Source organism: Bombus affinis, chromosome 8 (assembly GCF_024516045.1).
Source record: "Bombus affinis isolate iyBomAffi1 chromosome 8, iyBomAffi1.2, whole genome shotgun sequence".
In the NCBI taxonomy this organism is placed as follows: Eukaryota; Metazoa; Arthropoda; class Insecta; order Hymenoptera; family Apidae; genus Bombus; species Bombus affinis.
This window is the reverse complement of record NC_066351.1, coordinates 15,270,371-15,285,396: the sequence shown is the minus strand read 5'-3', so window position 1 is coordinate 15,285,396 and position 15,026 is coordinate 15,270,371. Positions and strand designations below refer to the sequence as shown.

General features: G+C 43.0%; 1 protein-coding gene across 1 annotated transcript in view; it reads right to left on the bottom strand.

The window, feature by feature from the left end:
* LOC126919699 (B-cell receptor CD22) overlaps positions 1-15,026 on the bottom strand; it is a 309,936-nt gene that overhangs the window by 131,130 nt on the left and 163,780 nt on the right. The window lies entirely within an intron of this gene.

The following is a 15,026-nucleotide window of genomic DNA, read 5'->3' as shown; positions in this document are numbered from 1 at the left end:
CCGTTCCAGAGTTTCGTTTCCCAGCCGATAAGATCCAGTCACGTTCATTAAATCGCATCGTGCTCTCGATCTTGCCAAAAATTGCCGCATGGAACGCTCCACGAAATGGATCATGGAAAGGAAAACGCGTGCAGATTTTTCGCTGCATCGAAATTGCGATCTCTGACACGTGTCCCGATTTCGCGTAATAAAATACGCGTTCGCTGGAAATACCAACGCAGTGTTTCGTACATTATATCGTATATCTATAGTCTTTGTATCTCGTTTCCTTACAACTGTTTTTGGCATTGCTATTTTTTTTTTTTTTTTTTTTTTACAGAACATATCGAAGTAAAATCGGTCATTCGCAGAGGACTCGTCTCTCAATTTTAATATAAATACGAATAAAAAAAAGCCATTAAACTTCAAGCATTAAATTCGATAAAACGAGATGATTTGGAGATAATCAGAAAATCTGTCCTTCGACTCGATCGAGTTACCGAATCATCTGATAAACAGGGGTGAAATTACATGAAATATTTTCGAGAGAAAGGGTTCGAGAGAAAAGAGAGAAAGATGAGAATGGAAAAAAGATACATGAACATTTAGCGACCGTACTTTGTGTCAGATATTTTCCAATTTTTCCGATAGGATGTATCGGGGCTGAAGAAGCGGTTCATTATTCACGGGTCCGTTCACTTCAAAAGAGAATCCAGGGCGAAACAAAAACTACGACAGGGGCAGCGCAAGAATCCTTGCCGCTACTGCTTCCCATTCGCGTCCTCCATCCACAATTTCATCGGAATTTTCGCGATGCCAGGGAATATATGGTAGATACGAAGCGGGAAAGGGGCGAGGAAGAGGGCGGAAGCATCGAAGTTTTGCGTTTCATTCGACGAACTGAAAAAGGTGCGCCTGTCCGCTCGATAAATCTGCACGCGTAGTTTGAAATTTTATTCTCCCGTTTTCCATGAAAACGCTACGGTTTCGCGATGCATCCGATCGGACCGGTTCTCAATGCTCGTTGAAATACTGCAGCGAAATTAATATAAAATCGCCAGACAAACGCGAACGGCAACGAGGTCTCTATTATTTCACCAATGATTTTACAAAACGATAGAATCGGCCACGATGAAAATTAACCTCAATCGTGTCACGTTGAGATTATTATTAATGATTTCTACTGAAATCTGATCGAATTTCCTACGATTTTAATATCGATTTCGAAAGATATTGTCATCTATAATTATTCGTACAGTTCAAATAGAGGAGATTTCTTTAATCGAAGTTAATAATCGCCAACAGAGAAATCCTGAAAATTATCACGAATTTTTAGAAATCTCAAATTCAATCGATTGTACGCGTATTTATAGAATATATTTGCTTTTAACCCTGAGATTCGCTCTTTCGTCGTCCAATTTTACTCGATCGTCCGATTTCCTTCGTTTCCGTAACGGAAGCGGGAAATACACGAGATCTTTTGGTTCCTTCTTCGGAATGAATAAACGACCTCCTTAATTCAGCGTTCTCTAAGTGAAAAGATGGATCGACTCTGGCTTATAACCGGAAGATCGTATCGTCAGATGTGAAAGCGGACGGTGGAATCTGAGAAAAATCCAGACACACTTTGCATACACTTTTCGCTTCAATTTTCAGTCTAAAAATCACGAACTTGCTCCGTTGGAAAGGTTCCAGATCTGTGTAATGCGATCGCGAATCGAGGAGAGGAAAGGATTCGGAAGGAAAAGAGGGTTCCTTGGTACGCTGGTTATATAATATATTCCCCCGTGAACATACGCTTCTTCCTCCAACTTTTCAACCAACATCTCGCCATTCTTAACCAAACTTTTGGAATCTCGATCGTTTTTTAATTTGATTATGACTACTCGATATCCCATTTTCCGTACAACGCTTACGTTTCGGTAATCAGAGTCGTTTTGTTGATAATATTCGATTACGTGGGTGCACCGTCAACGCAACGAATTAGTCAGCTCGTGAGAAATTGATCCAATGAAACGATCTATCCAAATTTCCGCTCGTCTCTTTATCATTAATTGCCATTCGGTAAAAGCTGTATGAAGAAACAGCGACAAATCTTCCTTCGAAGCTCGCTTTCTTGAAAAAATGTCCGACGAAAGAATATTCTTGCCGACATTTGAGTTATCAAGTCCATCGAACAACCCACTCAGAATAAGACAGTTTTTCGCTTCTGCATGAAAACCGTGCAACTTGTTCCGAGTACTCGTTAGACAATCATCGGAAAGACGAACAAACGATTCAGAAATCAAATGAAATCGAATCGATCGAATCACATTTTGCGTCTGATGGGAGAAAAGAAAAAAAATCGTATTCTGTTTTCTACACGGTAGTGCGGAAAAATCTGCTGGAAAACGCATATGAGAATGGTACAGAGTATTGCGGAGAAGTGATATTAACGAACGCAGCACGGTGTACTTTTTGCTCGTTAACTCGAATTGGCCCAAGAGAGACGGTTCGATCTTTCGTTCGGCTCGAAGCAAACGCATCGCGAATTTTTAACGTAATAAAGTGGAAATAAAGTGGTTTGGCCGGCGACTAACAGAAGGCTTGCCCCGTCTATCCAGGTCACTGAATTAATACCGGTTTACCTAGCGGCGCGCCGTGGCATCGCGTGTTCCCAACTCTCCGAGAGAAAAGGAAAGACCACCTCTCTCGATCAAAAGGGATTTAATCGCAACGCGAATCGAATTATATTATACACTCGGAACCCTTGCATCCAACGCGCGTTTCCATTACCGTTTCACATGGATAACGATTCATATTTGATTTCTATCTCCGTGGAATTTCATTGGCAAACATGCAGACGGGAAGCTTATAAAACACCTGAATCGTCGACGATCATACGGTTGGAGAGGCGGAGTTGAAAAGGCGATAGAAGCTTCTCGATTACCCTTCTGTTTTGTGAATTCAATTGGCCCCGAAAGGTATCCGATTTCGAAGATTGCCTCGCCGATTATGCAATATTTTAAACAATCGTGAAACGTGTCCGTAATTCCCGTTGTCGGTGAAAAAGTAGCTGCTGTGAGAACGGACGACCCAGTAGATTATTGCCGACGATTATTTGCGGTGAATTCGCGAGAAATGCATTATAGGAGCGAATTATTTTAGATTTCAAATCGGATTCAAAGATCAAGCGAAAGTGAATAAACGGAGGGACTTTAGCGAGATTTATTTTAATCGAAATAAAATTATTAACAGTTAAGAAGATCGTACGAACTTTGATAATAAAAAAGATTTTTATTCTTAAAATAAAATAATAGCCGCGGGACATTCGTTGTGTCGTATCGTCATATTACGATATGAGAACAATGGCAATGAATCGTGTTTATAATAGATAAATTATTTAATTCTTATATGTTGAAGGTATTCTTGAAATGTTTCATATCGGATAGTTGACTTTGTATATACGTAATTGGCCAGGTGTCTGCAGAGAAAGTGCCGCCCTCCCCCCGAAATTCCAGGCCAATAATAGGTGCAAGGGTGCGCGTTTAAGCCGAGAAGAAAGCGTGCCGGCCGCGTTAATACAGAAACATAACGCTAAAAACAATTTCGAACGGTAGCGAGCTGCGTTTCGCACATATGGTGCCACGTCTGGCCGAACCAGGAATTTCCCAGATATCTATGGTTCGTAAAATTTCACAATATCGCCGGCACCGACCTCCTTCGACGATCGATTTCTCCGCGAATATCAGAAGGAACGCTTGTGTTGAAGTTAGGGAGTGAAAAGCAAGGAGGCTAAAAAGAAAAGCGAAAAAAGAAGCGGAGAGAAAAGTTGCCGAAGCGACGAAGAAACGTTGATTTTTATGCGAAGCGAATGCTTCCGAAGGAATTTTTTTTATAACAGGCAAATAGGATTTAATAATCGCGTTAAGCAAAAGTTACGGGGAAAAAGCGAGACGAAATAACATCTTTTTTTAAGTAGCGAATCTCAACGAGAATCTGGGAATTTGCAGACACATCGATAATGTAAAAGTAAAAAATGAATTATTTTACTCGATGGTAGCAGTGGAACGTAATTATAATACAAGAGGACTGCAATAACAAGATAACACTGGAGAAGTTCGTATTGAATTACAATGAAGTATACTTCATCGGTAGTTTCTCGCGATAACGCAAAGCACAGAAGGTCTGACGAATTTCTCAACGGAACTACTGAAAGTGACGTTTGACTACATAGAGAGATACTCGACTGAGATTCACCTCGACAGATACTACGCGAATACTCGTGTACAACATGCGATACCGCTTCGCCATCGAAATAATCTTTACAAAATTGAAAGTTTAAACTGTGCAAGGGATCACGGGATTCATTTAGCAGCGCGCTTAAAAATTGTCACTTTTTTCCTGAATTTAATCAAGCGACGCTTCTCTTCCCGCGACTCTGCTCCATCCGACCGGCAAGAAATTGTTCTCGCGCGATGTCGCGTCTTTCACCGCGATTATCCGCTGCGACTTTCATTAACGGGATGCTCGTAATGTTCCGCGTATGAATCGGGTGTCGTTCGCGTTTATTGCGCCACGTGCCTTTCAGCTTTCGCTATCGCAGGCCACCATTGCCTGAAATGATTCATTATCATTCATTAAGGAAACTTGAGGCTCGCGAAGCCGGTAATGTCTGTTTGGAACTGCAACTTGAGGAAACTTTAACGTTATTTTATTAAAATTCGAAAGTCTGTGGGAAAAAATCTCGCCCGGATTCAACTCCCGGCCGGATAACACCGGAAACTGTATTTATGGTGCCTACTAAAAATTCGTCGACTCGGTTAATTATAGTTGAGCGGTTTTTTAAAAATCGTCTACAGAGGACAGACTTGCTGAGGATGTTACAGAGTTGCTGACAGCGAAACTCTGAGGAAGCGTTAAATATTCAGATCTAGTCACCGCTCTCAAGGAGAGGACGTATGTTTGCGAGTCTTTTAATCCGCGAAAAATATTTACGTTACTTAAGTGCAGACACTTCCAAAATTTTCTTTTTACACAGCTCTCTTCGGTCCACGGTTTACCGATTTATCAGGTTGCGGCAATGAGATTACTTTTTTTATACTTTGCGACAAATTGCTTTAGTTACTTGTTGATATTTTATCAAGCGACAAGAAAAACAGATTCGCTAATGCAATTTATAAGTTTCAGAATGTAATTCACGCTATTAGCTGGTATATACACTAGACCTACTTTACTTGCTCGAGCGCGAATGGCTTTTTACGACTCTTGTTCGACCACTGTCACCGCCCGTGTCACTGCCCGACCGCGTACCGTCTTAAGCTACTTGTTGGATCATATATCAGCCCATACTACTGTTCTCTCGATATAACGTCTATACTACTTGCTCGTACTGTATGCGATTTACGATATTTTCTTGATCAGGAACCATCCTCGTTCTACTTATCTGATTCAGAAGGGTTCCTATATTGCTTACATAGCAAGGGACGATTTCTATAATACTACTTGCACGACCAGAGATACGATTCCTATATCCGTTCAAAGACGGTTCCATTCCACTTGTACGATTACACATCGACTCGTACCACCCTGTCTAATCTGAAACGAGCTCCGCGCTACGCAAGGAGAATTATACAACGTTCCCCTAACTCTGCCAGACTATTTACGTAAGCTACACACGAGACGAAATCAATGGACTTTCCCTATATCTTGGAAGCAAAGCGTAAAGGAAAACAAGAATATCGCCGTTTCGTTGGGAAATTTGATAGCACGGCGAAACGATTCGAGACGATCGATCGCGAGGATCGATCGCCATGGTTCAACGAACACGACGTGTCCAGACAACCCAATCGGGTCAGGAATTTCGCAGACTTCGACATCTTTTCCGATAATCATTCGGTTCGCTCCGGGCAAGCAATAAATAGGCAAGATTTTAAATCGTTGCCCGAGGACGGCTCGTGGGAAAAGTTCGCGAGTCCGCACGCATCACCGCGTTCGATCGACTTCATCGTCCCTGCTCGTCGGTGTATCTAGCGCGGAAAGATTAGCCTGTACTCCTTTTACCTTCCCCTCTGCACACCGCGTGAACGGAAGTTCGCTTATTCCGTTTGCCGGCCTATGCTTCATCGTTTCTCTTTCACTTGGACCCGGAATTTTTACCATCTTTCGATTTTCTCGACGAAAAGGAAATCGTTTTTATTAACATACGTTAACGCGGTTTTCAAATACCGCAAAATTCAAGTCAAGTAGAAAAGTAGCATTCCCAGAGAAAGTATAAATCGATTCCTGTCGGAGCGCAAAAGAAGAGCAAGAGAATTCGTATCGATTTCATGGATCGACTCCTAAGTTTTTTCCCTTCCATTCGGCTTGCGCTTGTTTTGTGGATAGACGAAATAGAAAGTAAATATCGGATTCTGTATGACGCGTCTCCTTTGAGGAATATCTTCGATGCTTTGGATTAAAGATTTGTTTTCGTTTCGGGAAAATATCATGGAGCTTGTAAGGAAATGTATATACACAGATGAAGAGAATTTTTGATAGGTCTTGAGTTTCTTTTGATTGGCATTAGAACGTATCGATAATCAAATGTAATTTAATAATTATGCTTCATCAGATACATTATGGAAAAATGAATAACGAACGTACATTTCGTAGATAATTTACGAAGGCTGAAATATCGGGTTTTGTTTAAAATTTCATACGTGTTAAAATAAAAAGAAATTACCTTTAATAAAATAGTATAAAATGTTTCGCTCTTTATTCATAATGCACAACATTTTACGAAGATTAAAATTCATAGAAAATTGTGTTTTAATTTCTCAAGACGTTAGATGAAAGGAGAATTGTAGATCAGAGATAAATAATAAAAGTTCGAAATTTGTTTTCTGTCGTCACCTTTTTACCAAGAAGAGCGCTATGCAACAGAGATACAGATTTTCAGCCGGAATTTAGGAAACGGAAAGGATAAAGCGCACTATTAATAAAGCACTGTATTATGAAGGATGGTAAATTAAACGTAGAATGTTGGTTGGCAATTGCCGCGGTTGGCAGGTAATTGTGAAATACCTACGAGTGGGTGCGCGAGGCGAGCGTGCTAGGGTCGTGTTTGCATGCGATTGCTCGGTGTTTGGTCGTGTTGAGCGCCACCGAAAAGAATACCTCGTTGCGTTTCGCGGTGCGCAACAAAGGCGCAACAGGTGCACGCAGCACACTGAAAAGAGAGGACGCTCGAAAGAAAACCTGCACGAGACGATAATTTTTTTTCCGACGGTGCGTCGAGAGTAATTCGTCGTCGCGTTACGAAATTGCGAAGATCGTCGTGCCACGGACCGCGACGTTCGGGGCGATGAAACGAAAAGGGAGAGAAAAGGGAAAACAGCGGATCTCGGAACGACGTTTAAACTGTCTTAAAAATGAAACATTTCGTGAAACTCCTGAATTTGCTCTCGGGGATGTACGTGAAATTTAATGCGCTGACGAAAAGATGATACGAATTGCGTTGTTCGATCCATGAGAGAAAAATTGAAAGAGAAAGAAGGAGCCTTGGTTAGACAGCGCATGATATTACGATGCAAGAACGATCAGTCGCGAGTGACGCTATTATTGTCAGAAATCATTTGCATAGCCGTCCCGTTCAAAGACTTTAAAATCAATTTATCATAGCTTGCGACAGTGACATTATTGTATTCAATATTTCACGAAGGATATAGCCACGGGATATTACGTATTAAACTGCAATTCCAAGTCGCCAGTGCATAAACAGCTTAAATAATGTCCGATGCGATTCACCCTGACAAAGTTCCATGTCCGGAAACTACTAAAATATCAATAATTCTAAACTGCTCGTACCGCGGAATGGATATCGAAATAACATCGTCAGAATGTATAATATCGTGCACCGGTACTACTTCCGGTCCCAGTCGTATAGAAAATTCAATTGTGTACTTTATCTTCGTTCTACTTAATAGCGCAGCAGAATCGTCGATGTTTGACGAAGACAAATGTTTAATCACAGACAACATACCCAAAACCACTTCACCAACACACCGGGTCGACGGCATCGGCCGACTCTATTTCGATCCATGCTACTTACCAACCAAACACTGACCTGCTCTACTTTCCAGATGTCTGACCGTGCACGAGCCTATTTTACTTTCCGCGTGCCTACCCATATACTCGAGCTACTCCACTTCCAACACGTTGCCTGCGCGCTAGTCTATTCTACTTTCGCATTCTTGTGTATAGATCGGTCTATTATACCGTCCGATGGTCCGACTACTCTAAGCCTATTTTACTTAATACGTTACCCTATCATTGCGCTGTTTCTCGCCGTGCTGTGATTAAATGCTGTGTATACGATAACTGCGTCTATTTATCGCGACGTTGCAAACGTGATATTTATGGTTTAGCCTTCCGATATTTTGAAAGGTTCACGGTGTACGCGTCGAATATCAATATGCTTTCTACCTTCATATAATACACGTAATTCCAATTTACGTGGAAAGGTAAATTTTGTTAGCGTTTCCTATCTATAGAATTTTAACTCAACATATACAAATGTGTGTAGATTACACGAGGGCTCGGGAAAAAAGTAGGTGTTCGTGAAATAGTATCGCGCATGGATTTTTTTTTTTCAAATTACCGTACGTATCGGGAAATAAAGAAGTGGCAAAGTTGAAAAATTCGAATTTATACGCGCGGAAATGTCGCAAAAGGAACTGTTTAAACGCTAAAGTAGTTTTTCCAGCCGACACTCTGCGAAATAAACGGCTTCGTTTTACGAACGCGCATATACTTCAAAATTCGAGCAGGGTCGCGTACGGTCACGCGTCTCCAGCAATTTCTGTTCGCGCTTTGCATGCTGCGATGAAGTGCTTTTAATTATGAAAGTATCCACTCGTTTGGGTGAAAACGAAGAGGACGTAAGCGTTACGACAGCGATACAATCAGCTGTAAATTAGATCCAACGGCGTTGTACGTTGTCCGTTCGGCTATACGAGAATCATCTATGATTCTTCAAACGTCAACTATGATTCGTTTATTCTTCAAGAGTATATAGAGCGTTTCACTGTTGGCGTATGTTAATGCACGGAACAATTTAAACAGAGGGAGTTAATGGAATTCCTGATTAGAAGTAAGCAGAATAAGTAAATGCGCGAACAGACAACTGGCAAGGTAGAGTAGGTCAACGTTTACTCGGTGATGCTGATAACAGAAAGCATCGATATGGGAGGAAACGCGTTAAAAGAGGCTTGTAAATTCTGGTTTTATGCAAGATATACAAATTTCTCGAAATAATTGCAACGATAACAGAAAGTAGAACAACGCCCACGAGACAAGCGTTTTCCTCGGAGTGGTTTAAATTCAAATATCATCAATTACCTAGAGGAAAATTCCTCGTCAAAGAGTTCGATCTTCCGGCGATATTTCGAAGCGAATACCGCGAATTACGGTGAACCATAGCACGGGGTTTGCCTCGATGTTTATCCAAACAGTCTTAAACTTCCTAGGCGTCTGTACGAACGCTAAGGCGAGGGTTCCTTTAAAATGCAAATATTCTCGAAGGACGAAGCGCCGTAAGAAACGTTACTTTTTATAAAGCAGAGATTTTCGACGCCCGACCGGAGGATAAATTGTACGCCTTTGAATGGCCACGATATAAAGTCCACGCACCTGCTGGAAAACCACCCTTACCCATTTCACCGAGCATTAAATTATCTCGAGACCGAGGCGAATTAACGAGCGCCAAAACGAATTCCAACTTTTGCTCGTTCGATCGGGTGGCTTAAATCTTGCAATTGCCGCGTTGGACCACCGGCGAGCGATAAATTCCTTGGCGTTTCGAGAATTAATCCACGAGGGTGAATCACGGGCCGATCCACCCCAAGCTGGGAGACTCCGTATCGCCCTGATTAAACGAACTGCAACCGTAGCGCAACCGCAGCACCGTAAAGTAAACTCTCGGAAAACTCGCGCAACGATCCAACGTAACTTGGAAGGTGTCGCGGCCAACTCGCGCATAGTCGTCTGGCGAATGCAAACTGGTAGCGAGCGAGTATATCGACGCGAGATGACTTATTCAGTTGCCAGACCGCTGACGCGGCTGGAATTCGCATACGAAAGTGGGATAGATGGTACCGATGGTTCTCGAATACCGAAGGCCGCGTACGGCGTGAACACGCTCGTCTTTTTCCGCTTTTCACCGACAGCCAGCTGTGCTCGTGCAAGAGACGCGCAGCATCGCGTATCTCGTACGGAAAATCTCGGATTCCTGGACGGATCGGCACGGATAAGGGGCGAGACCAAAGAAGGGGGTAGGGGACGAAGCATCGGAAAAAGAAGAGGATGGGACGAGGAAGCAACAACACAGCGAAATTTCAGCCTGCAGCGAGGGCGACTGGCAACCGGCTCGACGAGCAAACAGGCAGTCAGGTAAGGCAGCCAGACACCAGCGATGGATGAGATGCTAACGAGACGCGAAACGATCGACTATTCTCTCTGAGCAAGAGAGAGAGAAGGGTAGTCGGGCGTGAAATGGTTTTCCTTTAGCACTCTCGACTCGCTGCGCCGCGCCTCGCTGCCAGCCAACGGTCCGAGTTTATCCCCCGTGCCAAATACGTGAGACGCGTACTTTGCCGTGTTTCCTCGCCGCGATACTAACCGATCCTCCAAGAATTATTGCTTTCTTTGTATCCACCGCCTCTGGGAGAACTGCTGGCTCAAAGGGACCTGCTTGGGGTTCTTCGAGAATACCTGTTTTCTTTGAAGTTCCTCAAACCGCTGGCTGATGCAAGTCTCGACATGGACGAACAACACGTTTGCCCTTCTGGGAGCGTTCAATGTTAATGACCCGAGGTCTTTTTGCGGCGGATACACTTTGATTTCCATTGTTTTAATAGTTACTTTGAAATATCTTTCGCGATTCTCTACCTGTTATGGCAACGATCGATCAGTTCGAACGTACGTTGTTACAGTTTGATCTTACATTTACCAATTTATCAAGAGAAAAACGACTGCATAAAATTGAAGCGTGTGAAATATACCGACGTGGAACGTCGATCAAGCATTTCGACGAGCTTCCCAATATAGTCTCTTGGAAAAATGCATCGGTCACGACTGTACACCATGCCAAAATCTCGAGCGACCAGGCATCTTTCATTCGCGACATAATCTCAAACACTTTCCCTCGCGACTCTATCGCTCTAGACATCGGACTAAGTATATTTCTTTTGCTCATCTATCGTCTCAGTTCGACGACTCTTTTGTCCGCCTCGGCAAAAATTCTACCACCCCAACAAAGTATTACTCTCTATTTTCTTGGTAAAAATCTCTTTTTCCGATGTCGCCTATCTCCTTTGATTAATTATACTCCATGAAGCGTGTTTGATATTGTATGCACGCTCTATCAAAGAATCGTACTACAAGAGGTCGGTTCGATACAACTCCAAGTGTCAACGATTCGAACGCGAAGAGAGAAAAGGAGAAAAAGACAGAAGAAAACGATGGAAGAACCGTGGACAAAGCGAGCGCGGCGCATTGCACTGTATCAAACAACGGTGATTTGCAGTCCGTCGCAAAAGACAGGGTTATTGCGCGAGTACCCTCGGGTGAAGTATAGATGAAGTTTCCTCCTGCGGGAACGCAGGACTGCTTGCATTCAACGATTCAGCCGTAAACTTTGATCAGCCATGCATTGCACGCGGCTAATCCGCTAATCTCTCACGTACACGCGATAAAACGAGCGCGAGACCGTGAAGTGCGCGAAGGAAACGGCAAGAAAGCGGAAATCGTAGCTTTGAATGCGAATCCGGGGCTGCCGACTCTTTCTCGAATGCGATCAAACTGCCTTGAATCGAGCAAGTAACGAGGCATATCGTTTGTGATTGTTTTTAATTGCGTGAGAAACGAGAGCAAGAATCGATACCGTGTTCCGTTTCCGGAAAGCTCTGATCGCCAGAAGAGAAGTAATAGTTGCTTACTAGGAAAGTAACCGATAGAAATGCAGTAAAATTAACAGCAGGCAGTGATAAAGGCAAACCAATGATAGAAAATAATCGATATTAGAGTAATCGGTAAGAGTAATTAATTAATAAAAGGTTCCAAGAAAGTAAGCTATATTTATGTGAATCCGCTATTCATGAAAGCTTCAGGGACAATAAAGACGAAATCGTACGCGTGTACGATTTTCGTATTCGAGTAATTTTTAACATTTTAGCCTATAAATCGGCTTTCTGTCGCCGACAATCTTTCTCATTATTTGAACAGTAATTTGTTATTAAGGTACCTAGCTCAGTTGCGTTGCTTCGTAAGCTCCCACAGTTTTATACCAATTTGAGAAACTTATCGTTCGCGGTGAACGAAAAGAATAGTTTTGGGGAGTCTAAACCGAAACAGAGCCGGCGCCAGGGAAAATCTGCGCCTGAGCTGCCGGTCGGACGTGCTTAAAGTGTTAATGACAAACACAAGCATCGATTCGATCAAAAGTTATACACAAAAGATGAAACGACATTCGTTCTGTTTCTATCATGCGGAAAATCTTGAATTAAAAATAAGTCGGCCAACCGGACTATCGACCAGACGCGAAGCTAAGCATTTTCTTTTTACGATCTGTATCGACGCACCTCCGCGTTCATCCTCTGCGACAAGAACCGCTTCGTCTAGAATACGCGAAAAGGTGAGAGAAAGAGAGAGAGAAAAAAAGAAAGGAAGACAAGAAACAAGAAGAGACGGTTCGCGAATCACTCGTTATAGATCTGCTTGCTGGTGTCAATTTTTCAAGGCTTCATATCACGCGTCGCCTGGTTCGAGACAGCAGCTATATTTATCACTCTCCGTCTATTCGTTCGCCGCTGATGCATCTCTTTGGGAGCGATCTTATTGATGAAGCGCCGCGCCAGTGTCGAAGAAAAATCGACGATCGACCTCTCTCGTCCAGCGGAATCGTGCGTCCGGACAGCGGATCGAAAAAGAGACGAAAAAGGAGCTCGTGATTTATATCATAATCCCATGGTCGGTGTCTCCTTTCGAACGGAAGGTGACGTCTACGTCGGCAGGCTTGAAAATTAACACCGTCGTGTACCGGTGGAAAGGGACAGCGACGCTTCCATTATCCAGTAATATTATTTACTTGCTTCCAATTTCCTGGTCAATTGATTCGGCGGTCTCCGGTGAAACGTGATTTACCACACCGCCGATTGGATGGCTTCGCGTCCACGTTACGTGGCTCGAGTTACAATTGCAAAATGATACACGCGCACGCATTCCCGAACTAGAATTACCCGTGCGAAAGTATTCGCGGTATTCGGCCGGGAAATTGAGTTTATAATGCGGATGAAATTCTTAGATTAACGTTAAAATCGTTTTACGTGTTTGATGCAGATTTTAAAAACGGAGACGGTTCGAATTTGGAATATTTCGAAATTCCGTATAGAAGAGGATCGAGTTACCGTAGTTTTATAATGCAAAATTCTGCTCTCGTACATTTGCTTCCTGGTAAATTGGAAGTTTTTAACATCGTTCAAAGAGATAGTATTATTTCACGTTATTATTGTAGAAAGTTATGAAAGTTGTATGATTAAATTTTAATGTTAACGAGTGCAGTTGTTTAATTTCGCATAGCAGAATTTACGAAGTCACGTCACGCGAGAACGTCTGTTCCGTGCCATCGATTTTGAAAATCTCCGGCACGCTTTCCAGTCGCATGAGAGTTCGCCGGCGTAGATCAACGCTGGGTTATAAACAGCAAATCGGTCAGAAGAATAACACCGTCTGAATGAAAACCGACTGCAACTTCCGCAACGAAATGGGATACGTGAATGGCGAGGCGAAACTCGCCGGCGTCGACGTAATAACTTGGCCGTGGAATCGAAACGGCTGGGAAAAACTACGTGTTCGTTTCGTATTTTGTCGGCGTGTCGAGGAGGGATGATCGAGCGCGCTATCACCAGGTGAACTAGAAGCAAAATTCACGGGGCTTCTCTTCTCTCTTCTCTCTTATCTCTTATCTCGTCGATTCTTACGATCCTCTTCTGCTCGACGATGAAGAACGCTCGACAGAAATCGAATTCGTGACAACGTCGAAGCAGGGCCAATTTTCGGAAAATTCATTAGCCGTGTTCGATGAAAACCGCACGCTCGTGGCCCAAGCGGAAACTTAGCGGTTCGCCGGAAAAATAGCCCTCCGTTGAGCAAAGTTCTGATTAAAAGTTATGAACGGGACCGAGAACCGGTCGTGTGCACTTTATTTACGGGCTCTCGCGTAATTGGATTTCATTTTGCCCGAGAAACTTGAATTCCCGATCCTTTGTGCCCGGCGATCATCTGCCCAGAGAAGCTTAATTCGACGTTGAATCTAATTAACCATCATCGAACAACCGCGGAAAAATCGCGGGTTAATTAAAACAGTTTCGAGCTTGGTGAATCGTTGCTAGGTATTTGCCGCGAGAAACGGGGCAAAATGAACGATCGATTGCACTGACGTCTAGTAGTCTGCCTATTCGTGGAAAAGAGATTAACGTAAAAGAGATTCGACGACATAGAGAAGAAGGCTAGCGTGGAATTTTTTTCATCTTCGTTTAACTATTTTAATTACGCAGAGGGAAAACGGCTTTGAATTTGATGCGCGTGTCAGCGCGATGTTCGTTCGTCTCTAAATTTCGATAAGAATTTACCTTATCGTTGTTACCTTAACAACATGCCGAATCGATAGAGCGAAATTCATCGTTGATAATTGATTTAAATTAATCGGAACGATAAAATCTTTTCTTCGATCATCGTGCGGTAATACGCAGATTTATTGCAATATTTTCCACTATCGTTTCACTGTCCTTCGTGTTTCTTATGCAAATACTACGACAATACATAGTCTGGCACTTTTGCATACCTGGACACGGTTGTAAAACGAACGTAGAGGATACCCGCATCTACCTTTTCCATTACCTTGCCAAATTACACGTACAGCTGACCGTAAGTCGAGACAAATGTCCACCTTGCGTAATCTGACAGAAACGCAATCTCGATCCGATGTAAGATCGCCTGGACGAAGATTGCTCCCCTTGATCCTAGTTGAG